This window comes from Xiphophorus couchianus, chromosome 3 (assembly GCF_001444195.1).
Source record: "Xiphophorus couchianus chromosome 3, X_couchianus-1.0, whole genome shotgun sequence".
Taxonomy (NCBI): domain Eukaryota; kingdom Metazoa; phylum Chordata; class Actinopteri; order Cyprinodontiformes; family Poeciliidae; genus Xiphophorus; species Xiphophorus couchianus.
The window spans coordinates 11,058,863-11,085,157 of NC_040230.1; the positions used below are offsets into that span (position 1 = coordinate 11,058,863).

The following is a 26,295-nucleotide window of genomic DNA, read 5'->3' on the forward strand; positions in this document are numbered from 1 at the left end:
ATGATCACTGGCACTAATTGCTTGATGCGTCTTTTGTAGGCTCCATACTTTTTCATAAATTACCCAATCCGACGCAAACAGAATTCAAATTTAACTTACTTCGGAGAGTCATATTTCCTCTCTATATATTAAAGCCAAATGAATTTAAAGTTATCTCTTCCCTTTAAGCGCGGATAAACTCCGGGTTATCTGCACGGAGCGGAGACAGAGGACCTGAATGCAGCTCGGCGGGAGGCTCCGCCGTCTAGTTATCGATATATGTGAAACTTGCTGGAAAGGATATTGACCGCACTAACTAGCCGTACTTTGATCATACGAAATTGCTTTCCAGATGACAACACATTAAGGATGAGAGCATTTTTGGGAAAAATTGAGGGGGGGGGGGAAAAGGCTCCACGCTCCTGATTTTTCCCCCCCCCTACTACAACTGATAGAGAAAGTCGTAAAAGCTCACCAAATAAATAGCAAATATGAAAGTTTGATTCACAGACGTACGTATCCTGAACGTGTTTTACCAGTATCTTGGGAAAAACAAACAAACAAACAAACAAACAGAGAATTTTAGTGAAACACTAACTGGACAGCACAAAACCGACAGCGTGGTATTTATTTTGTGATTTGCGGAAGTTATGGAGGCCGAGAAACAAGAAAAGTTCTTCAAATAAAGAAGGTGGAAAAAAAGAGCCTAAAAAACCAACAAATTTTAACAAATTAAAAATTGAAATTCAGTAAAATAATCGGAAAAGGCAGAATTTAACCTTTCAATCAGACGTCGTTCGTAATAATAATAATAATAATAATAATAATAATAATAAACAATAATAAAGACAACAATAATAATAATGATAATAATAAAAACAATAAAAATAAATAAATAAATAATAATAATAATAATTTTCTGCATAGCAGCCACACAAATCGTGTGAATCATTGTCTGTAATTATTTATTTGCATTAAAATAGTTGGATGTCAAAGTCATGCGGATGACGCTTGATGAGTTAAATTCCGACCCTGAAAAGGTAAAAGATCTCATATGGAAATACGTTTCCTGAAATGCAATTTAAGGTCGTAATTTACCCTCCGTTATTGGTAACAGAGTGGAACAATTAAGCTGCAAAATAAATAAATAAATAAATAAATAAATAAATAAATAAATAAAAGTCCACGAACTACACTGGAAAGAAGAAGATCAACACGTTGGCCTGAGACTGAACACACATTAAACTAAAACATAAAGCAGAAAAATAGGTTGACGCTTGTGACTGAAGCACAGACCAAGTGTCTAGAATAAAAAAGCAAAACATTTATAAACATGAGCAAATGAATGATGATATTAAAAAATGCAATTAGAAGAAAGTTACACGGATACATATATTAATGTAATAAAAACGTGTTTGATGAATCTATAATCCATCCTTATATTTGACACGTATCCAATAATAATAATAATAATAATAATAATAATAATAATGATAATAATTGAGTTCGCCTGATACGTAAAAGACATAAATCAAATAAAGTTTTCAATTTGTGTATATCTTGTTTTTAGTCATCGTGCACGCGCGTGCTTCTCTTTTTTCTTTTTTGCTTCTTGAAGTCAGCTGTGAATAAAAAAACACACACACACCCGCACACGGATTGGCTGTACTTCTGGTCTTCGGGTGGATTCATTGATCGATCTCTTAATCTGCAATAGTTACATGCATGTATCGATTTACAAACACTGTTTATCTGGAAATATACCGGCACAAATAATTGATGGGAGTACACCCATGGCGCGCATAAATATGCATCAAAACCTGAAGAGTGGGGGGCCGAGGTGGCAAACACCTTAAAAAAGAGACAGAAAATAAATAAATAATAAATAAATAAAAAAACACGTGCAACCTGCGAAATCAAATAAAGATTATTCCAAATATGTTTGTAAAGCTTGACTGCGAAGTGTTATCGATGCGCCCACTTCTCAAACAAACTCCCATGCGAGTCTGGATACCAACACATGCACACGCTCAGCAAAAAAAAAAAAAATAAATAAAAAAAATAAATAAAATAATCCGCTTCACTTCTGCTGGAGAAAACTTCAGCCTCGTCCTTTGCAAAGGACTCACATTGACATATGATCCCAGACAGAAAAGCTCTTCTGGCAGCTCGATGCGCTATCGCTGTCGTTAGTTTAGAAATCTGAGAGCCGAAACTTGGTGGGGAGGGTGGATGAATGTGTTGCAGACATTCCGAAAAACTCTGCTCGTTCGAGACAGGCAGCTGGACTTGAACCCGACTCTAATGTTAAATCCCAAAAATGTGATGAATAAATAATCATAAGCTAATTAATTAAATTAGTACACGCTAAAGCACAACGCGGGCCTCATGAATATCCAAACGCTCCCATAAATACTCTCCGTGAGCCAAATGGGCAGCGCTCATTAACGGGAGAGAGAGGGAGTGAGAGATGTGCGGCGGCTACAAGGGTGTCGCGCAGCTCGCCGCGTGAATGCCTGTTTAATTGACTGATTGATGCGGCCGGCGTGGAGGTGAGAGCGAGACGCCTTAACAAATAGAGACATTTAAAGGCTAATCCGGGCCAACGCAGACAGCTGAACGCGCGTGGAGCCGAGACTTTCCCCACTTTTAAAGAGGCAAAATCCCCGCGCGGTGCGCGCGCACAAAAAAACCCAAAACTGTTTCCAATTCTTCCAAAAACAACTGCAACCAAAAATGCCATGCACGGCTCAACTTTTTTGTTGTTGTTGTTTTTGTCCCTGCAAGCAAGCGTTGCATCCGCGAAACAGCCTCCGTGTAAGCAAGAGGAAGTTAGATAAGCGAAATAATTTCATCACTGAAGACTTTTGAGCAAGCCCACTAGCGCGCAGACAACTTTTTTTTTTTTTTTTTGTTATCAGTCAAAAACAGATGTGAATCAGCCAACAAAATGAAACCAACATCATCAGTATTATAAACAAAACATACCTTCAGATTTTTGGGGGGGGGGGTTGTTTGTTTTTTTAGGAAGTGATCTTCTCACCGGCTGAAGCGCACGCAGTCAATCCAAGCGCATCCACTCTGACGGCGCACCGAGACAGCGACCGGAGAGGCAGCTCAACTACCAACCTGAACCCGGGGAGGCGAGCAGAAGGAGGGGGAGGAGGAGGGAGAACAGGAGGTGTGCATCTTTCTCTCTCTCTCTCTCTCCTTTCTCTCTCTCTCTCGTTTTCTCTCTCTCTCTCCCCGTGTGTGTATGAGTGTGTGTGCAAGTAGTTAATTAGTAAATCCCCATTCGCCGCGCCTCAGGTCGGTTTGTTTTCCCCGGTCGACAAGCCGAGAGGAAAGAGAATTTGAAGTAGGATTCGACCCGTTTCCGCTCCCGTGTCTCAAGTATGAGGTTTGTGAGTGCGCTGCGCGGTGCTGGCTCCGTTTGCGACTCTGAGCGCTTTCTGTGCTTTGCTGCCACAAGACGAGCCTTTCCGTGGGTCCAGCCAGAGCCGCTTTGCATGCTCTCCCCAGCAAACTTAATCCTGCCCATCAAAAAGTTCATCATTCTGACTCTACCGCCAATTTCCCCCCAAACAAGTAATAAAGGAGGTCACTTTGTAGAGTTCAAGTGCAATGGGATTTTGTGTCCTGACTGCCTTAAACTAGAATGATACCTATGATTATCTTTCTTTTTCTTGCATCATGTTAGAAAGGTAAGTGAAGCTATCAACATTCATCCAGTTTCTGCTTCACATTACATTGTAAAGCTTTTTACAAGGACCTAATTTTGAACATTTTAAACTCTTTAAAAAAAAAAAATCAGATTAGACAAACGTTGTGACTTGACTCCCATGACTGTTTTTAGCTCATTAAATACAAATTTTACAAGAATGTGATCTTGGTCCATCATCAACTATGCCAAGCTTCAGAGGTGAGCATCCAGTTTAATCCCTCCTTCTCCTCCATCGCCTCTTCTCCTGATCCCATTGTCATAGACACCGCTGTCTGCACTCAAGTGAATTCCACTGGTTTACTTAATTGATTATTAACTTACTGATAGAGGATCAATTAAATAATTAAAGTTTGTTAAGGGTGGAGTCGATTTAGTGGCATAAGAGTTGGCCTGCTCTTTTTTTTTCTTTTCATTTGCATTTCTGTTTCACTTTTGCAGATGCAGAGTCGACCCAAGGCAGGGAGAATTTGACCACCAGCTACTACATCACCAACAATGTCTCTTACATTTTGCAGGCCTGATATAATTTTTTCATATCTGCATTTATACATTCTGCTTTAAACTTAGTGAGGTAACTATTACAGTTAAAGGCGTAGTTCATTTTTCTTTTTTAAATAGATTGCAAGATCACAAGACCATATGATCCTACCTGGGATACATAGTTTTCTTAGTCTTTTTTTTTATTAAAACGTTGCATTCAACACTGCCTGCTGAACCTTGACCAAGAAACATCCTCAAACAACTGCAATCAAAACATTTTAAAGAAGTTTATGAGTACACTATTATATGAACCATTACATTGCTATCATGTTTGTTTTTAATCTTTACAAGCACATTTCATCAACCTGTTTTAAGAAATGTAGAGTGCTCTTGGGTCCTCAGGCCAGCAAGGGGCCAAAGTGTGCATATGTCTAAAGCCGACTTAGTGTAGATGGTTGATGCAAATCATGGGGTGGGTTAAGCTGTCAGTGTATTACTTTATTTTATCAGTAGATAACGCTCATAGCTTCTTTATTTAGCAGCTGGTTCTGGAAGCTGGAGTTAACAACTAACCCAAATAGGACTTCCACCATCTAAACAAGCTCCGATCAATTTCAAAGTGGTTTACGTGAATGCAGTTTTATGAATGTTTAAGATAGCTGTCAGTAAGTAATTTATTTACTATGTAGAAAGGAGGCAGTGCCCACCAATGATCTCCCTAGGAGCAACTAATCTAGTTAATGCTATAAAACTTTTTTTTTTGTGAAACAGGTACTGTGAAGGGAACATGTAAAGTATTTCTGGTCTCAAATTAATTTGAAGAAGTACAAAAACTAAAAGTCTTTTAGTAGTTTATGTGAATTCTGTTTTATGGGCCTTTAGAGCTCTACCTTTATTTCAGAGTGTTACTCTGAGTTCAAAGGTTTTACTCATTTTGCTTCCTTTGGGATAAACCTTGGTAATGCTCAGCCTCTCACACAAAACACCTAAAGCTAGCACCTTAAGTTTTCTGAAAGGTCTAAGGTGGCATTGTGAGGTTAAAGCAAGGAAGTCACAACTTCATGCCATCTAACTTCTATAAGGGATAAATGGCTATGAGACTCAAGGGTATAGTGCCGTGTTTACAGACTGTCAGTGTGACCAGCTGGCAATTAATGCACAAATGCACCAGTACCACACCACCAGTGTTTTTAGCACTTGAGTATTATAGATGTCCAACACTGATTTTATTCATAACTCTCCATATTGAGCCTTCAAAGTTCCACTCCATGCCTGTTCTGGTTGAATTTTGAAAGCTCACATGAAAGCTGGATATTACAACTTAGGTTGGTGATGTATGAAGAGCAAGAGGCAGCCAAGACATGGAAATGAAACTGTTCAGTTGAAGAAGTCAATATAGTAGAAGTTTGCCTTGAGATGAGCTCTGATTATTTGTTAAATTCAGCCAACCTGTCTCAGTTTAAGCAAAGTGAAGATCTTAGTTTAAACTATTTAGTGTGTCTGTTAAATTACACATGTTTTGTGGTTTTGTTGTAAGACTGTATCAGGCAGCAGAGGAAAGGGACTTGCTCTGGGTGCCATTCATGTTAGAACCACCCCTGCTCAACAGTGTAGAGTAGTAATAAGTTGGTATTATCAGCTTGCCCTTGAAAATGCTAGAAAATCTCAATCTTGAGAGTTTCCCTTTGGTCAATCTGATGTTGTCCTCAGGAAAACTGCAGTTTTGCTGTGAACTACGATACACAACAGCTCTGAGACAAAAACGCAAAGAGCAAAAGAAGGATTACCAGTTCTGCATGCTCATGTTCATGGTCAAAGCCAAGCACCCAACATAATCACATATTCATACAACAGCTCCTGCACCTCTTTATCGCCCTCTAGTGCCGGCTTCTGATTCCAGTCGTCCATCACTGCTTGTTAACCTTCTGAACTGGCGCCTCCATCTGTTCCAAACTCCACTTTTGCTCCGGTGTTTAGATTCAAGTCGCACAACCGTGAGTCCAGTCCATGCGTGCATGTACAGCCGTGTTTTACTTCTTTTCTTGATGTGTGTCAGTCTTGAGGGCTTTGAGCATTGAATATCAGACACTCACACACATAGCAGATGAAAGCTTTGCCAATACTTGGACTCCCCTGAGGCTCGTGGCAATATTGATGCAAACATTGCTTTCTGTTTGTGTGTTTGTGTGTTGCTGGTCTCTGTCAGTATTTATGCTTTAATTTGCAGCTGTTCGTCATCCTCTGAATCTGAAAAGGGAAAACACGCCTCAGACAACCTGACTCAAATTTTTTTTTCGTTTTTCAAACCTCCCCTGCTGATTTCTGCACAGCAGCTGGAGCGTCTGAGGGCCCCCCCGACCCACAACCCGACACCTGGGAGGTATATGTGACAAAGCAGGGAGGCGCCTGAAAGAGGATGAAAAACTGACCTATCACATCCCCATCGACTGAGTTAATTAATATAAGTAGAGGAGAGGATTCCTAGCTCACTTTTCACTCTATGGATTTGCTGTCTCCTCACATTTGCCGGGTTTTATGTCTGTTCAATGCAAACTCAATGTGTTCCGTCCTGCGGCGCGAGCGTGACAGCTCATTTTGGGACACAAGCCGTTTTGATGGGGCAGATTTTAATTGTGGCACAACAAAAGGCGGGGGCCCCTCTTTGTGACGGACTGATATGAAATCTACCACGAGTCGATGTCACATTGAAGCACAGAATGCTGTTAAAGGGAGAAAGCTCAATGGATTATGTTTCAAGCTGAGGTTCCTATATGTACTTCCTGTTTTGCTGCTTTCTTTTGGCACTAAAATATTAAAGGAGATACTTCTTACTCAAAATTAAAGACATAGGAGGGAGAAAGGGAATTCCTCATGGACTCTTAAGCACTTTCCACTGGTTTGAGGGCCGAAGACAAAAGGCTGGAGAGAGTGTGCATCGGGAGGCAAGGCGAGGGGGGGTGACACAAGCAGGACAGACAGGAAGACAGGCTGTGGAAGGTGGGAAATGGAGAGAAAAGGAAGGGAAAGAGAGCAAGAAAGAGCTCCAGTGCCTAGTCTTAATCTGAGCTGTTCTGATCAATAGCCCATTTCCCATTGTTGCCAGAGCTGTTCGATCGCTACACCACGGAATTAACACACCCACTTTAATCTAGGGGGAGAGGGGCGAGGGGGAAGGGAGGGAAGAAGGGGAGAAGGGGGGTTTAAGGGGGTGAGTGGGGAGCAGCTGTGGAGGCATTCTCAAATGAAATCAAATCTAATTGTTATCACTGTAGCTGCTGCACTTATTACTACCACTGTTCCAATTATCCATAGACCATATAGCTCACTTTTTCCTCCTCCTCAAAGGTGAGGTGTAAACTGGACGTAAATAATCCGAATTACTGGTTATTTGTTTCATTTTGCCAAGTGCAGATTGGATTGGGGGGTTGTTGATGGTGTGGACGTCTCTGGAACAGAAATGGGCTCTGTGGTCAGGGACGGAGTAGCAGCCTGATCCCTCGGTTCAGATGAGCGGCTGTAAAGCGTTTTCAGCAGAGTTTTATTATTATCATACATGCAGTCATTCTGTGAGAAACCTTCTCAGGATCATAGTAATTTGAAGTATTTATTCTAGCTACACCATCCAGCAGCAGTTTAGTTGTTTTTTTTTTATCAATACAGCCTGACAAAAACAAATTACAAACACTGGAAAGCAATACTTCGCAAAATATAAACCTGCTTGTTTAAATATAGTTTTGAAGCATTTTTTTTTCAGCCTTTCTTTTTTGCTATAGACTTGTTGAAGCTCATATCTATGTCTTTATAAACTAAGATAAAATATATGAGTAAGGGCATTTGAATAAGGTTGTTGTAATGTTGTTGATCAAAGTCATTTAAAAAATTTTATATTTATACTTTCACAATAAAAGTGTCCCTGTTTATTTTTATTACCGTTTAAGTAATTTTCTTTAATAGATGCTAAAATTAGGCTAGTTGACCAAAAGGCTTTAAAAAATTAATTTACTGCAAAGAATAAATAAATAAAGATAAGACTTTTACTGTGTTGGACTAGTGACCTGTGCAGTGTGTACCTCACATGCATGTTTGAGAAATCCTTGAATCTCCAGTGGCGGCCATTCAGGGGTTCCTTAACACCTGTTCATATTAAATGTCGCCTATTTCCCAAACCTCCTCCTTGCAGCTTCAGTTCAGTCAAGCTTCTGCCTCACAGAGCCCCCTTCTCTCCTGTGCTTCCCCCACACAGCTCCACCAGACTAGCGTCCGCAACCGTTAACAAAAACCTGGTGGAACTGCATGTCTGCTGAGCTTAACGAGAAGAAGGAGTGTCAGAAAGGGTTGGAGGTTTTTAAAGAGACAGAGGCCAATTTAAAGACCTCAGAAATGGCTATTATGCAAAGTCAAAATTTTTCAAGTTGTTTTTGATATACACAGTATTTTCATAACTTAAGGTAACAAAGGTACGATTGTGCTATAAAATAGCACTGTGTGCCTGAAAAATATGTAATACGCCCCTTTTAAATTGTTCATCAATATGTTGTTGTCCTTCCTTTGTGTTGGTTACCTTTCAATGGCCTGATTCTTGCTATATGTCTCTAAGAAGCCTTGCACATCTAGAGACTGATTGGCATATTCATCTTTTCAAAATAGCTCAGTATCAGACAGATTAGATGGAAAGCACTTGTGAACATCAATTTTAAAGCCTTGGTACTATTGAATTTATGTCTGGACTTTAACTGGGGCATTTCAACATATAATTTAATATGCTTAGGGTCGTTGTTCTGCTAAAAGTGCAATCTCAACCCCAACTTCAAGTCTGTTGCAGCCTCTAACTGATTTTCTTCCAGGATTCCCCTTTATTCAGCTCTGGACAATGTTTCATTGACCCTGACCAGCTGTCCTATCCCTGTAGAAAAGCATTTCCACAGCACCATGATGTCGACAGATTTCCTCACCTGAGTTGTGAATCTCTGCGGGTTCTGCAGAATTACTATGGACTTCTTGGCTAATGCTCTGATTTCCCAGCATGTCAGTTTAGGTGGACAGCCATGTTTTGGCAGGTTTGCAATTGTGCTATACTCATTTTATTTTTTAGATTATGGATTAAACAGAACTCTGTGAGATATCCAAAGCCTTTTTTAATTGCTGTATTACTGATGCCTGCTTTAAACGTCACTACCATATACGTTGTGTTGGCCTTTCACATAAAATCCTAATAAAACACATTGAAGCTTGTGGCTGTGATGTGACCAACAGTGACAAAGTTCAAGAAGACTGGATTTGCCATATGCTTTTGCCTATAAAGGAAAAAAAGTTAGTTATTCTCAACCTACTTTAGTGCATCACATGATTAAACTTTGTAGTAATAACCAACCTAAATCTGCAGAGGTAATAACCTTAATTTCTTATGATATAGACCACAGGCAACAAACTAAAAATGTATTGGTCACACAACATGGAAATATTATTCATTTCAAATTCATAAAATATAGTGGAAGGTGTAGAGTTTCTCTTAGACAGGAAAGATGTAAAGTAAAGGTGCATTAAGCAATTCTATAGACTGTAGACAGGTATCCTTTTATTTATGCCATTAAAAGGATACCTGTAATTTGTGTATAAATATTAGCCAGAGGAAGCCTAAATTATGGAATCTAACTTCACTGCAACATGCGACAGTGAGTTATTTAACCAGCTTTTTGATTTTTTCCTATAAAAATATTGTAACCCTGGTCAATCATGATGAAACAGAGTAAATCAACCAATAAGACAGTAAACTCTAGGTTGGTTTGAGCCCTCTGGAAGCTGAAATTGTGTTGCACATTCTCCACAGTGGATCTTTAATGTTCACGATTGTGAACTGCAGCGATCAAAGAAGTCTAAGTCAAAGTCTTTTACATTTCACAACACAGCATTCCCAGATTAACCTCTACATTATTAAAGGGAATAACTGTGCTTTCCCAGTACCAACACTTGCATATCTCTGTTAAGCACTGCTGTCTACAGCTTTAGGTGACGCCAGTGGGATCTTTGCTCGCCACCGTCCACAGAGGCAGCCCAAGGGAGAAAAACACAGCAGTGAATTTCTTCCCTGCCACCTAAGGGCTACCAACCAACTTTTTCCTCCAATCCATTCTACTTATTCCACTCCTTTTGAAGTCATTTCATAACAGGGCAATTTTCTCGTTAGCGTTTGGCTTTAATTGTGGGTAATTAAGCGTGCTAGAGCGGTATAGAGAGCTCTGTTCGGAGGACTAGGGCGAAATTAGCTGTATGTCAGCTGTGAAATATGGGGTTAAGTGGGAGACGGGAGGGGAAAGGGAAAGCAGAGAGAGAGCCGAGGGGGGTCAGCGATTCCAAAACAGGGTTCACGTAGTCTAAAGGGAGAAAACCGCTGTGGTTGTTGGGGAAGATAGAGAAGATGGCAGGAAAAAGGGAGGGAAGACGAGTGGAGAGTTTGAGACGGAGTTCAAACAAAAACAACTGCTCAACTGGTCTAAAGAAAAAACTTTGGAGAGTGAAAATAAAAATAGTGGGCATGGTAGATGGCCTCAGCTCAACTCACTCCTTTGCCATTTTGTAAACATGAACAAAGCATCATGTATGCCAGTAGTTAAACTACACTGTATCCGTTTATTTCTTTTGATAGAGTAAATACTACTATTACTACTACTAATAATAATAATATTAATAATAATAACCTTTTATATTGCTAATACGTTACAAGTTACATCAACTCTTCTCTAAAAGACTCCTTATCAAAAGAGATTCACAAACACACACCAGAGTAAAATCGACAGCAGAAAAAAATTAAAAGAAAAAGACACACAGAAAGCAGATGCTAAATATTTGAAATCAAACCAACTAAAATCCAAGACAATTCATTACAAAAAAAGGCTAAATATAATAATTACACATTTCAGACCCCTGAGGAACATGAACAGAGGGAAATATGAGAACATTGATATTTTGTAGCTCCTTCTAAAGACGTGGAGCTAAAAGGAAAAAGTCTGTCTTCACTCTGGTAATGTTTTTACTCTTAGGTATTTTTTGATGAATTGTGGAGAAAAACAAATATATAAATGTTCAAGTCTCATATTAGTTCATTTAATTGCATGCTATTTTCTGAAACTTTGTATTAAAATCTATTTCCTTTGATCGCTGTGTTGTTTCACACATGGACCAGTTAATTCTTATGAAATTTACAAGAAAAATAACAAACCAAATCAAATGTAACTGACTGATCTCTAACTGGAAGAGATGATTTGATGGAATCAAACAGCCACATTAACAGATTACGGAAAACTACTTTGACTCAATTTGTCAAAGCAGGTTCAAAACTTTCCCCTGGTAAATATGAATCAGGCATGATTAGAACGGGATGTCTCGCAGAATGAAGTGGCGAAATTACCAATATTTAGTTTTTGCTAAAATACTAAAGATACAACAGTTAGAAGAGAAAATCTATTCCGTTATATGCTTTTTTATATTCTGGTGTGCAGTTATGGCTAAGCCATCTGCATGTTTTCTGGCCATAATTTCTGCTAATACTATTCCTGTATTTCACAGATAACGGCATTGACCAATGCTTAACCAGGGGATTTACTGGAGGTAGTATCTACCTGGTTCCTCAAAATTTATGTTTAAACTAAGATCAAAAACCATAAAAATTCATCTCAGTATGCCTGAAACCACATATTGTTATAATATCAGCTTTTTTCCAGTGCTGATTTAATAAACATGAAGTGTTAGTGCATTGACAACAATCCTGAGCAGTGTTTAAAGCAAGATTTAGTAAAAAAGTGGCATGTTTAAAGATTAAGTCCAACATGGCCCTTGTAGTTTCAGCAGAAAACATCCATCCCTATGCAGCGCATTGACCAAGTCAGTGATGGTTGATATTAAAATAAACAGAAAAATTAGCAACAGTGAGCTCATGCTAATTACATTTTTTTGTCAATGTTAAAATTTGGTGTTTTTAAAAATTGTTTATCATACATTTTGCAGGAGATTTGTACAAGGTGCCTACAATACATCTACGTCCAGCTCCTCACAAAAGCATTTTTTTCTTCTGGCTTTCCTCAAAGTTGGAGCAAAGAAAGCACCAGTTTATTTAACAGAACCACAGCTTGCAGTGGTGAAAACACCAAAAATCGTGGATAGCAAGCAGAAAAAGCTGTTTATCACTGACTGTGATAAACAGTCAGTGATAAACAGCAGAAGAACAGATATAGAAATCAAATTTGCGTGACTCGCGTCTCTCCTTTTCACAGAGAACCAATTATGACTCTCTTAAAAGATACTGTTGTGTATTATTAATTTACTAATGCCAATAATATTCTGATAAATATCTGACATATTTAAAAACTGCTTCATCAAATGTTGTTTTAATGACTTTGGTCTTCAGCTAAGCGCAGGATAACAAATAATCCAATTTCACTGGTTACTTCCTTTAAAGCCATAGCACAACCAGAACCCTGAGGCAGCTCTATTTATCACCAAGCGCAATGGCCTTCACACAAAATGACCCTTGATCACACTTTGCATTCGTTTGTGTTTGTATTTTAACCCCATAACGGTTGTAAATGTCCATGTGGCCATAAAGAGGATGAGGAATGATTTGAGTCATCGACTGTACTGTCAGATGCTCAGTGGATTGGGACCTACTCTGCTCGGCCCTTTATGAGTGCCCCAACCCCCCGTGGAACCATCCACAATGGCTATAATGAACCTGTTAAAGCCTCTATAAATATCGGCTCTGCATGCTTAGTGGTCGTTTGAATACCTCGGAAATAGACCACCGTTTGCAAACAAGTGGCTGGGCGTCGGAACTCGCCAAGCTAATACATAATCAATGTAGGGGAAACTCTCCCGCAGCAGACCTTCGATTCATACAGAGGCTGCAGATATGAAGTCGCTTAGAATAAGCCTGAAACTGCCTTATTGATCAGCACATTATCGTCATCAATAGGAAGGGCTTTATTTGGGAGAAGTGAAAACGGCAGGGGTACTGAAAAGTCTACGTAGAACAAAAAAAGCTTCAGAATTGCACTGGGAATCATCCTGCTGGTAATTCAGGGAGAGATTCAGGCTCTCCAGCAGGGATCTCGGTATAAAAGATGCAGTTTAAATGTGAGTTCAGGTTCTTGTAGACAAAACGATGCCCCACATGGAGGATGATATCCAAGAGGAAGTTCAGTTTGGTTTTTTTTTTTTGATTCCTCTTCTTCTCTTTTCTCTTTGTGTGAATTACTTATGAGATGTCAGTCTCTTGTACTCAGCAGACAAAGCTCCAGAGTTCTCCCAGTTTGGAGGATTTCTGGCAGGGGAACCAAGCTATGAACAATACAAAACAGAGCTGGAAGGAGACCAATATTGTTCCCCAAATCCAACAAAATGCCAATGTGGTTTGTTCATGCATTATATTATGGATTTCTATCCAATCTCTCTTTTGAATCAGCAATCCACTTAATCTGGGTGTAGATAACATATGTGAATTATGGGCTATGTTCAATACAGTCATTCTACAGTGAATAAAATACCAGGTAAAATGTAGCATCTCACCCAATGCAATAGTAACAGGGAGCAAAAATCCATATGAGTGTTACAAAATTTGTCATCCCAACAATAAATATCAAGAACATCTTTTTCTTTGGTTATTGCAGGTCAGCCTTTTCATCAAGAAAAAATATGGAGGAAGTAGATTTTTTTTAGCTCATAAGTCATGTCCAAATGCAATAGCCTAAACAAAGATATCGAAAGCCAAATTTCTTAGCCTTTCTGATCAACCAAAGAAAAGCAGATATCTACAGGGCAAACTTTTGTTGTTACTATCATCAGCTCTGGAAAAAACTCTGAAAACCGGAAATGTACTGAACTGTTGGCTTCTTTAGATCAGGACCGAAAACAATATTGTTTACTGAAAGCTTTCGATCAAAGAACCTCACTAATGAACCGTTTGTTTGATCGCTGATGAGTGGCTGACGTGTGAGAATGAAGATTCGTTTTAACATTCTTGTCTTTTTATGCAATGCTTTGAAGTGTTCGAAATATTTAACTTTTCTAAGAAATGTTTTCTATTTAACTCCTTTCATTTGATTTCCTGTAAAGCACTTTGGACAGCATAGAGCTAAACTATGGGCTATCTTAGCTCTATGCTGTCATCTGCTTCTTTGTAATGTTTTGTTTAACGGACTTATTGCTGCCACTAATTTAACTAAACCACATTATGGCAATATACGAGAAAATTAATTCATTATTGCAACTTGGTAACATACTGACAAGGATTCTGTTAGGAAGTCACTCCAAAATTTTAGAGCAACAATTAAAGTGCTCACAAAACCTAACTTAAACAAAACAGACACATATCGCAAAGGGTTTTGATGCTTTGAAGGTAATGAATTTAAATGCTGAGTTTAGCTATTTGGAAGTTTAGCTCAATATTAATCCCTTGGGTCTTATCACACATGTCAAGAAATATTGAAAAAACATCACACTTTGACACTTTGACGAATGAGTTGACTTGAGGTTATCTCTGGTAATTTTCTCTCTGAATAGAATTACTATGCCTACAAGCTGCCTAAATACATAAACCAAGACGATGCAATACAAAGGATAAAAATAAGGCTTTCAATTAGTTGGTTTGCTGTAATGCAGCTGAAGACTAGCTGATCTTCCTATTTGCAATATTCCGCAGATAAATGCAACGGTAGAGAAAGGTGCTATTGATTGATGTACTTAATATTAAAGAATAAAATCACACATGACTATATGGAAATGTGGCTCTGTAGTTTTAAAATTCAACACAAGTATTAAAGATCTAATTCAGATTTTTTTGAATTACATCTAGAACACCTTTAGTTCCTCCAAGGTATAACCCAAATTATTACAAAACAGAAGTTCCAAGCAGCATTACAAATTTTGTCGCTTGTGTTTGTTTTGACCTTGAATAACATGAACTTGAAATCAATGAAGAGGTCAGGCTTAAACTGCTTAGATGACCTATGCGTACCTCTTACACAGGAGGATGGCACATGTGAGATACAGATTGTCATGATGTGTCTGTTAAAATGTATTTTTCTTTTTAGACACAAAGAGCATTTAAAGAAAATGTAGCACTGATTAAAAATATGCAACTGAGAAATATGTAAAATAGTTTAGACAACTTGCTTTAGGATAATGTGGAAATACCCAAAGTGTAGAAAAGACCTTGACCTGTGGAGAATGTTTCAGAAATAAAATTAACTCAAGGAAAAGCAGAAAGATCTTGAAAAGCAGCATCTTAAAAGTCCAACACTGGATGCAATCCTGCATCAAAGCAGAAGCTCTTGAATGAACATCAGCTGGAAATCAGAGTTAAGAGTCTCGCTTCTCTGTGTTTAGGAAGGAGTTCTACATAATAATAATTTAAAAAACTGAGCAGACCACCCGAGGCCACAACAACAACCCTCAACAATGTTCTCAAACTGAATGAAATTCCCTTCTATCACAGCATCTGCATGTTAAATGTGACCATATGTGATGTAAAGTCAGGGATGTCTTAAAAGTAAAATACTAGTTGTTTGTCCACAACACACACAAGAAAAGCTCATATATATTTTGCACAATGTTTTGTGGTTTATTGTCAACTTTAAGGCAGTAGCACTACCAAAATGAGGTGGAGGTCAAATGGGATCAACTGTGACTCCATGAAATTAAACATTTTGAACCCTTTATTGCATGCTACTTTTCAATACCTATGTCTGACTTCAATATAGGCATATCAATATAATAAAACTTATAAAATTCTAACATGACTTTTGTTTTCAGAGGACCTCTCCAAATTCTCAGTGGCCCCCCATCTTGCCACCCTGTTTGAAATTTTCTATATGCACCCCTGCTACAGGGGCCGTTTTATCAGCTGTACATAGTTAAAGATAGTGCATAGAAAATATGTGGTTGAAGACATGTTTTTATTTTGTAGGGGGAGGAGGGCGGATTTCACTGAATAGAAAAAAAAAATACTCAAATAAATGAAAAAGTTGCTATGCTTGTGATGTGTTGGATAACTTTTAAATGAAAAAAAAATTAAAAAATAACATTTTCTCTCCAAAGTTCCACTTCCCCTGAAGGTCTTTTACTTTTTATCGTGCATTTGTCCCTGAACAACACGCCCCGAGGCACAACGATGTGTGAAAAAGCAAATCTAAGCCAGGAACTCTTTCGCTGTAAAGGAGACAGTTGCGAACTTCCAGATATGTTTGAAGAGAGCGCTCACAGGCTGCATCAATCAATTTCTACAGGAGAGGGGCACGGTTTCCCCTCTCACCCACGAAGTGCATCATATTTCTCGTGAGAATCTAATTTCTGGCGGCTTTCTCAATTATTAATGCCATCGGACTATAACCGAATAGGGAAGTGAGGTGCTTACCTTCACCGGCACACCTTCATTGACTTGTCCGGCTTCTCCCTCTTGGGCTGGAGCGGGAATCCTGTTGACATGCGTGGAGGACTGACGGTAACTGTGCAGTTTTAGGAGCTCGGACGGCGCATCCTTCCCCTCCTCTGCATTTAACTGCTCTGCACTGACATGATGTATGAGTAGTTCGCCGGCGCGAACGGAAAAAGAAATTGCGAGAGGTGTAGAAGCGCACTGCTACACACAGAGAGGAAAAAGTTATCTCCAAAAAGTTGTCAAGATTTTTTTTTTAAAAAACAAAAAAATCAAATGGACTCCTCTCTAACCTGCTGCTGTCCGAAAGTGGTTTGATATTACTTTACAGGAGCGGAGCGTGAAGAAGAAAGCACAGAGATTTGGTCAGAGGCGCGCAGGGGGAGCGATCCGGGCGCATGGGGAGGGATGAGTGCGCAGAGAAGGAAGAAAGGGGTGAGGGTTTGGGGGGGTAACAGAGAAGGTGCTGAGGCTGAACCTCCACCTCACGTCAGCATCTAAGTTTCTATCAGCTGCGGACTGCGTTCTGCACGCGTTGCCTCGGCTGAAAATTGACCCGCGCGGTGTGGTGAAGTGGTCGCACATGGAAAAATATATGTAGACGGGAGGTGGTGGCCGGGAAAGCGGATCGATCGGGTTATAATTTTGTCCGAAGTCGAGGGGGGGGGGGAAATAAAGTTCACGGAGGAATGAAATCTGAAAACAGATGGCGAATCCCGCCGTCTCTAAATAAGATTCGATCTTCGGGGATGGAGTGTGGATAATATTTGGTTGAACGTTTGATGAAAAATGACGGAGGGTGCAGGTGGAGGTGGTAGTGGGTGGGATATGATGTGTCTGGGGACAGAAACTAAACTTGGTGAGAGGACGACACTGTGTTTTTCAGATCCATCCAAGGATCTCATCCCCTTTCTCATTTGCCCCCAGTCGCACACAGGACGGCCCCCCTCCTCCCACCGCTTTCCTCCCCCGCAAAGAGGGTTGCGGGTGAAGGGAGGAAAAGCAGAGAAAACAAGAATACCAAATAAATGAGAAATTTTCGTACAGGCCCCGCTTCCGTGCGTTCCATGCTAGCAATAACAATTAAATATCGACCGCTTTCCCGGCCGGAGAGAACCTGAGATACCCAGAGACTGCCAAGTACCAAGACCCCCCACCCCTCCCTGCTTTTCTCCTCTCTCTTCCATCTCTCCCCATCTTCCACATATGCACTCACTCCTCCTCTTCTCGATATCCCCTCCCTATACACCTTTTTTCCTTCTAATCCAAGTCCATCAGGCCAATCTCTTCTAATTTGGTGTATCTCATTTCTCTTGATTCCATCCCACAACCCATTTCAGCTCCACTTTTATCATTGCTGATTCGAGAGGGTGTGTGGGGGGCTCGGCCCGCGCTGCATAGTCCCATTTTCAGTCGGTGCAACAGGACTTCCTCACACCATGCGTGGCAGTTTATGAAAATCAATTATGAGATTGGGATTCACGTTGTTTGACTCGAAGAGGTTTGCGTTCAAGCTGTGTGAGCGGCTCACTCTGTCTCATGTTCACACTCACTGGTGGTTCAGATGTTTGGCGTTCAGTCAAGGTGAAAATGAAAATGCACCCTCACTCCATTCTAGGGTTTTGAAGCAAGGTACGATAGAAATGACCTGGCATGGTTCTAAAATGTTATAAACAAAAGGTCCAATACCTTTATTGCCTAATAAAAAAAAATATTGCATTAATCCATAAAGCCCCCTCATATGTAGACCTTCAAACACATGTTGAATATGTTCTGTTGATCCATCACTCCGTCGGTGCATCTGCCTTGCTCTGCTTTGTCACCCCGTAAAGTTTAGCACTCCAGGACTCATTTTGTTTTAATCTGTACCCCAATAAAGTAACACACACACACACAAAAAAGCTCCAACCATGTATCAAAATCAACCATTTTTGATTAAACATTGCTTCGGTTCATTGAGGTTCCTGGGCGCTTGTTTAATATTTCATTTCAGGTCCCGCCGCAGTATTTTGCAGGGACTGGATTATTTTCTTTTCAACCATTCATTTGTAGATTTGCTGCTGTGTTTGGAAACATTGTCCTGTTTTGTAACCCATTTTCAACCTAATTTCAGATGTGTCACAGATGTACTGAAATTTCCCTCTAAAATAATTTGCGAGTCATCGCTCCTTAATGACTGTAATGTATCCAGGTCCCTCGGTCATGAAGCAACTCTATTTTATGCATTGAAACATTTCTACCTGTACTGATATGTTCACAAATAGAGAATGTAGATATATCCCAACCATCCATCAATCCAATTATCAAATTCTTATGAAGTAAAGACACTGCAGAGATTATCTTATTTCCAACGTCACTTTTGTTGGCCCAGGTTAAAAGCTTACATATTAATTGAGGTCAACTACAACCACCTCACAATTTTTAGCTTGAAATATCTTCCTGGGCTCTGAGTGTCAAGTTTCAAGAAGAAAATTTGACCTATGTCAAAGCCTGGAATCACACTGACCAAACAAAAAGCAGTGACCTAGTCCACTATTGATCGTTTACTACTTCTAGCAGCCTTTTACATGAGTAAAACTGTTAAAACTGTTAAACTTGTAGTGCACAATTAAAGCCTGTAAAACCAAGGAGAATGAGCTGCTTTAGGAAAAGAGGACAAATGGAGCAGAAAACATTTCAAAAGAGCTACAACCGGGTTTACCACCGTGGAGAGATGTCACATGCTGCTGCTGGCTTCAGGACCATGGACAGAGACTGCATGGTGCCACTGATGGTAGCAGCATGTTTAAGATGGGCAGCTATCATAGTTTTGGGACAATGATGGACTTCAAAAGGCGTCTTTCGACTATGAGACCTGGAATGCTTTTGCTTCCAGAGGTTTCACCAACCTTGCCCATTTTCCTGTGAGCATTTCCACTGTGAAACGTTTCCCTTAAGTCGTTGTGCAATGAGATGTAAATCCTGATTTTCTGCAATAAAACTAAAACTGATGATTCTCTCACTTTTGAGGCAGCAGAAAAGGACTAACCACATGTCTGCCATCAACATCAAACCCCAGTTTTCTAGCCATAAACTTGAGATGATTTTACAGGTTTTGCACTATGAAATTGTATTATTACTCCATCCAAAATCAGAGGAAGTTTGTCATATTGAGTGGTATTTGATAAATAAATTCTGAGAAATACTGTATGTTCCATACAGCAAGAAATATGGAGGTACAGAAAACAGATAGGTGGACGAATTTATTTTCAGCAGCTTTCATAAAATATTGGTTTTGATGTGTGTCCTTCTGTGAGCCATTGTAGTAGTTTTTAAAACTACAGAGTATCCTGCAATCTAAATAAGTGTTACTTATCCAACAGGGATCCACAGACTTTAGAAGACAAACTGGTCGCTCCATTCCTCCCAAACAACGTCCTTCCCTTGATTGACAGGGACCCTTGGATTTGTGCAAACTGTGGAAAGACTACCAGAGGAGCAGCATCATGTTATCTGAATCAACTTTTCAAACGAACTCCACAACTATCAAAACTTTCTCCATCATTGTCGCTGTCTTCTCTCTTCTTTATATATATTTTTTTCCGCCTCAGAACTTCTGTCTGCTCCCACCCAAACTATTCAATTTCTATTTATTTGCCCCTCGATTCTTCCCCCCCCCCCCCCCCCACACACACACACACCTAAAACCCTCGTCATCCTCCTTCTCATCTCTCCTTTTTTCACACCTCTTCGCATCTCTTCGCTCACCATTAAAAGCCATTCTTCTCCTGTTGTCTCCCTAATTCTCCATCCCACCGTCTTTTCCTATTTTCCCTCGCACTTCCCTCCACCTCGTTATCTCCCCCATTTGACTTTAATTAGTTAATGCATTAATTATCTACGCCCCAATACCTGCACTATTAACTTACCCTCTCCTCCCCGTGGCTCCCCTTTCTGCCTCACCTCCAGGCCTCTGAGCAGGTCGGACGCACGGGCAGGGAGGCACAGCCGTGCGCACGCACAGACGCACACAATCGCTCTGTCCCCGTTCCCTTTCTTACCCCATGCTTCTTTTTCACTCTATTTCTCGCTCTTCCACTCTTTGCCCCCTACCTATTTCCCCCCCTCAAGTCATCTCTCTCCCCCCGTCTATCTCCTTTCTGCCCCCCTATAGCCTCCTCTCCTCTTTTTCTCTCTGTGCCTTGCAGTCGCCTCTGCCGGCTGGTCTCTCTCCCCGGCGACGGAATTATGAAAAATGCGCCCATCGACAGAGCGCCTCAGCTTCGATTAGCCGAGATGGGACATGACAGGCCGCGATCAATACTTATACCGTCCTATAACGTGTCAACTAATGAATCAATCTCGGCTAAATTTTCCATTTTTCAAAAGCCGACGCGAGAGACTGGAATATCCTCTTTTGTAAAGATATTATTATCGATTTCGTCGGCAATTTGACATCGGGGGTAGTTAATTCCACTCTAGAATAAAATTGAAAACACTTGAGATTGAAGTGAGAGAGGGAGAGAGGGGAGCGAGCGAGGGAGGGAGAGGGGAAAGGGAGGAGAGGGGGAGGGGAGGCAAGGGCAGGCAGTAGGGGAGGTGGAGACGGCTGTTGACTTGATAAAAGAGAATGGGAAGATGGAAGGAAAGGGAAAAAGTGGGGAGGAAGAAGAGGTACAACTGGTGGACAGGAGGACACAACAGCAGTCTATCTATCTATCTATTTATCTATAAAAAACAATATATACATTGAAAGGATACCATTAAAATCTTTACAGCCTTTATAAAACCAATCCAACCTCTTTGCAATAAAAACCTGCGACATCTGTTAACTTTATCCCATTTTATTTTGTGCTAAAAAAAAAAGTGATACAATTTTTGCAGAGATTTCGTATGGAATTTCCTTCTCGTTTGTCATTTCTTCCGTTTACAGTACCTCAAAAAAAAAAATATTTCCACGCCATGACTTTTTAGACTTCTTTATATTTTATTGGGATTCTGGGTGAAATACCAACACAAAGATGTGCATTGTTGTACTGTTTCCCCTCCTGGCCACAGATTTCCACAGATTCTGAGATGGATTAGGTTGTGACTTTGACTGGGCCATTCTAATAGATGGCTGAAACTGGATATAAGCGTTTCCGTTGTAGTTTTAGACTTTCAATAATTGACCTTATGGAAATGACATTTTTCCACTAGTCTTAAGTCTTTTGCAGCCTCTTATTGCTCATCCATTTTCCCATTGAGCAGAAGGAAAAAAAATCCCACAGCATGATTCTGCCTTCATCATGTTTCACAGTAAGGATGGAGTGTTGGTGTGATGCCCAGTTTGCCACCAAATCTAACATTTTTCATGTAAGCTAAACCAGAAACTCATTCTTTCAATGACACTTCTCTTCTTGCCACTTTACTAGTAAAAAAAATTAAAAATAATAATAATAAGTCATCCTCCACAAGTGTGCTTCATTGTTCCTATTTAACCTGAACCTAAAACCTGAAAAACTCTTCAGGGGGTATGAATACTTTTGCATGGGGCTGTAATGTGCAAAAGCTTCTCCATTCATAGACTTTAGTTCAGCCGGCCTGAAGAAATAAAACGGATGCCTGTATGCTTTGTGCTCAGTCTTTTAAGTTATGAACTAACCCCAGATTACAGAAACAGCTCTACATATTAACCAACTTTCTGACAAGTTAAAATTGCTCACACACTAGAGTGCCCGGTTTAGTGTGGGTGTGTGTGTGTGTGTGTCTGTGTGTGAGTAGAGACAAAAGCAAGGCAAAGAGTCAGCATGTGTGTCAGAGTGAAATATAGATGGAGGAGGCCGGTGCATGTGAGGGTCAGCGAGGTGCAGTGTAACTGTCGACAATCACAGCCTTATTTACCTGTCAAAAACACTATCATCCCACACAGCCCGAGCCAAGCAATTTCTCCTGTCTCTTCCTCCCTCCTCTCCCACTTTCTCTCTTTCTCTCTCTCTCTCTCTCTCACCCTCTCCCTCCACCTCCAATTACAACCCAGAGGGCTATTTCTCTCCAGGACAAAAACACTACCCACAAGCCATCCCTCTCCTTTCCGATAGCCCTCTTACTCTCTCCCTGTCGGGTTTTTTTCCTACCCTTCTGTCTCTTTCTTTTCTCCCACCGCTCGCCCTCGTCCTTTTCCTCTGCTGAGAGCTGAAGAGTGGAAATGAACAAGCTGTAAACACACACCACTTATCGCGCTGTATGCTGTTGTGTATTTGTCGGCGGAGGCTGGAGAGGTGAAGGCTCTGGTATATGAGGCCAGAGGTGTTGGCTACCGTACCAGACTAGCAGACAAGAAATAAAGATGCTCACAGGTTGGAAGGCAGTTTGATCAATGCACCATTTGGTGATCATTTTACCCCCTTTTTTTGCTCTAAAACTGCTACTAAGACTTGCTGCAGAGCAATAACACTTTTAAAGTATAATGCATGCTCAAGAAAGGTAGCAGACATTCTTCCTTCTACCAAGCACTGCATAAAAGTACCAAATGTTTATTCCACACTTCCAAGAATGTCTCTTAGTACAGTGCCATGCAAACGTTTTCCACGTTTTTATGTTTCGACCATAACCTATAATATTTTTTTTATTTGGGTTTTTACTTGATAGATTTCCACAAAAACACATTGATATTTTAAAGTAGTGACTCCAACATGATGTGAGGATTTTCATCCAGCATAAGGAAGCTGGTCAGACATGATGGGAAGATGGATGAAGGTAAGAAAATCTGCTAGAGGCTGAAAAACACTGGAGAAGAAGCTTTCTGGTAGAATGTCCTAGTCTAAGTCCACAACTGAGAGTCTGCATCAGGACTTGAACGCATTTGTTTAGTACCCTTCATTCAAACTTATTGAGAATGAGCAATTACCCAAAGAAGAAGTAAAAATGTGTAACTGCAATGAAAGCTAGCTTTTTATTTTTAAAACACTTCACAGTTGTTCACTACTCTGTGCAAGTGTAGGACATAAAATCCCCCCTAAAAACGTTTCCAAGTTTGTAGTTGTCACATGATAAAATTTGGACATTTTTGAGGGTTAAGAATATGTTTGCAAAACGCTGCACCAGATACAGACTCAATCTATCTTAAAAAAATATTAGAACTTGTGAAAGTGGATTGTTAAAACCCATTTGTAAGTCAACTACAACGTTTTTAGTTTAATTGGTCAACTAAAAACCAACTGAAAAGTTTGTTTTAAAAATTTTTACCATAATGAATATTTCTTGATAAAACAAAAACGTGACACGTTTACAAAAAGGCATATACACTTGAAAATGTTATGAAACATTTATGGCGTAAGTCAAGTAGAAATTTTAACTTAATAAATGCAAACTTCTTCAGTAATATTTAAAGTGTTAAAATGTTTCTAAAATGCCATTACATCCAGATGTTTTAGTTGTCTTTATGATAAACAGGAACATCTGTTCTGCTTTTCATCTCAAAAGTCCCACGTCTGATACTCGACTGGTTGGCGTTTTATTTCCCGAGCAGCGTCCTGATGCTTGCGACCGAAACATGTACAAAGACACACACACAGACATAAACACCCCGACTGATAGAGGAACTGTCTGTCTTCCTGACCAGCACTGTGAAAAGGCCATCTGACAAAGCCATTAACAGGGTGGTGTAATGCCTGTGTGTGTGAGGAGAGCTAAACGACACAAAAAGACATTCATGGGCACTGCCATGACAGGAGACGCACGATGACAGCTGACTGACGGACTGACTGACTGGTGGCAGTGCTGACTGATAAAGGCAGAGTGATTCCGACACCAGAGATATGGTGTGATGGAGACCAGACAAATGATATAAAGCCTGTCAGAGAGAGAAAACATTCAGATATTCTCGAAGGCTGCCGGATATCTGCACACATGAACGGGTTAACACAATCCATCGCTGACGGTGTTGACCCTTAAACACAAACTTCTTCAAATCGATCAGAAATGTAACTAAACTGGGGGCCAAGTTTGTGACATCAAGGTGTTTGAATACACTCTTTATCAGTAAATGTGGCACTTTGCAGCAAATTATAGAGGAATTCGGATCCTATTTTAAGATACCGGCTCATGATGGATGCACCGATGCAAAGGCGGGAAATAACAGACGGTGAAACAAAAGGAGAGAATGCACAGAGATTTAAAGAAGGGAGGCAAAGAAGAAACACAAGACGATGCGAGGAACAAAAGCAGAAAAGAATGATGTTGGATTCAGTGTGTGTTTTGTGGTGTGTGCAGGCAGAGGCAGCTAAGCAGAACCAGCCAACCCTCACAAACCAATCAGGCCTTCATTAGGCCGGGCGGGAGGGATCGATGGCCAGCCCGCATCAATTAAACAGCACCCGCACAGCACTATATATAAGAATATATACACAGAAACCCTCTATACCCTACCATCCACCACCACACATACACACCTAACATTTCACAGCAACACTTGTGCACAAAGGTAAGATGAGCATGCAATTTGCAACAACCTTCACACCAACGCTTCATATACGGAGCCCTCCATATTTGTTATCACCCTCTGGAAATAACCTCACGCTGAAAAAAAATATCCCACCATTTATTTAAGTGCATGTTTTAACTTTGGGAAATAAATGTTAAACAAAAGAAATACATGTTTTTGACAAAATCACCAATGTCACAGTTACTGGCACCACTAACAGTTCATATAATAATTATTGGAAGCATTTTTAATGTATATTTGACCTAAGTAGATCCCAGAGTCAATGAGTCAACCTAAAGACACTGTCTATATGTAAGTGATAGAAGCATGAATAAAAACAGGGGGAAAAACGTTTTCTGATCCACTATCATAAACAATATCATGTTGAGTTCACTAAGTGTTCTTTGCAATTTAACTGCAATCACCAACGTTGGTTAGGCAAAATTAAGATTGAGCATTTCAGGCTCAATCTGTAAGACTTCCATTAATCAAAAGAGGGATGTTTGGGAAAAACACCTAGAGTTACTGTACATATGGGAGAGCACAGAACAGAGAACAGCTGACGAGACACTAAATTAACGTTCTTCCGTGGTCATTTAAATTCCGACACCAAAGAAAACCTGGTACAAGCTGAAGAGAAAACATGTTGTATGATAAACCCTGAGCCAGGATTATCTGCTACCGAGAGAGAGGGAAAGTGAAAGATCCTTTTGTCGGCATGCTCCAACTTTGTCAAATATTTTAGATGAAGAAAACTAAGAGAAATTGTTTTTACAAATTATCAACAACTGTGATGTGCCAGTGACAGGTGGCTTTGTGACAAGTTATAAATGGACTCATATTAAAAGATTGATTTAAAAATAAAATCTATTTACTATTGAAAAAATGTGTTGTACCTTTGACATTGACATTATGCACACAATACTTTGCTACCACTTTTTCAGATATAAAAAAAACACAAAAATGAAGTTATATATATACAATCTTCTGAGAAATTCAAAAGAGCTGTAAGATGCTGGCAGCATCTTGTAAAGGTGTGTGTGTCCGCATTTTCATACACACCTGCAGCTTTTCGACATTGTGGTCACACTGACCCATCCACTCGCCCTTTCATTCCCAGCTTACACTCAAACATCGATAACACCCAATTACACATAAGCTCACACTTGGCAGGTCCTGAAAACACACAATTACATGCACTCCGGACACACATTTTATTAACACTCAATTACACATACGCATAAA

At 40.0% G+C, this 26,295-nt stretch overlaps 1 protein-coding gene across 2 annotated transcripts in view; it reads right to left on the reverse strand.

Annotated features, from left to right (window-relative positions):
• Window positions 1–3,119, reverse strand: part of erfl1 (Ets2 repressor factor like 1) — a 52,739-nt gene extending 49,620 nt beyond the window's left edge. For both annotated transcript variants that reach the window (XM_028009022.1, XM_028009013.1), the window contains exon 1: window positions 2,968–3,119. The gene's annotated coding sequence lies outside the window, so the exon portion shown is untranslated. The remainder of the gene's footprint in view (window positions 1–2,967) is intronic.
• Between the last annotated feature and the right edge of the window lie 23,176 nt (window positions 3,120–26,295).